General features: G+C 33.3%; 1 protein-coding gene across 42 annotated transcripts in view; it reads right to left on the bottom strand.

Moving 5' to 3' along the window:
* Positions 1–438, bottom strand: part of LOC119593093 (cytoplasmic dynein 1 intermediate chain-like) — a 47,628-nt gene that overhangs the window by 19,581 nt on the left and 27,609 nt on the right. The window lies entirely within an intron of this gene.

Genomic DNA, 438 nt, shown 5'->3' on the forward strand with positions numbered 1-438 from the left:
TACTTATGGATTAATCATGCTACGATAAACCATTATTTACTTTACACGCAATAAACCAACTTCTCTATCTGTTGCAATACAACTGGGTCACTGGACTGAGAGGGTCAAGCAACAATGGCTTACATGCAACCAATGGGCCCAAAATTAACACTAGGATTAAAACTTATACATTTTTTTCTTTTTCTTTACATATGGAGGGCATAAATTCTAATAAACTGTAATAATAGCATTTTAAACAGAATTCTGGTCCCTTGGATGCATGAAATGATACATGTTAGTGCATAGTGCAAGAGTACAGACAAATTTATATACGCAAGTGTGCATGTATTTTCATGTGCATCTCTTTACATATTCTGGCCTTTAGCGCTATGCACTATACTCAGATACCAGCTATTTACTACATTTTAATGATCAAAATTCTAATCAAATACTTTACAA

The sequence above is a fragment of the Penaeus monodon genome, chromosome 31, assembly GCF_015228065.2.
Source record: "Penaeus monodon isolate SGIC_2016 chromosome 31, NSTDA_Pmon_1, whole genome shotgun sequence".
Taxonomy (NCBI): Eukaryota; Metazoa; Arthropoda; class Malacostraca; order Decapoda; family Penaeidae; genus Penaeus; species Penaeus monodon.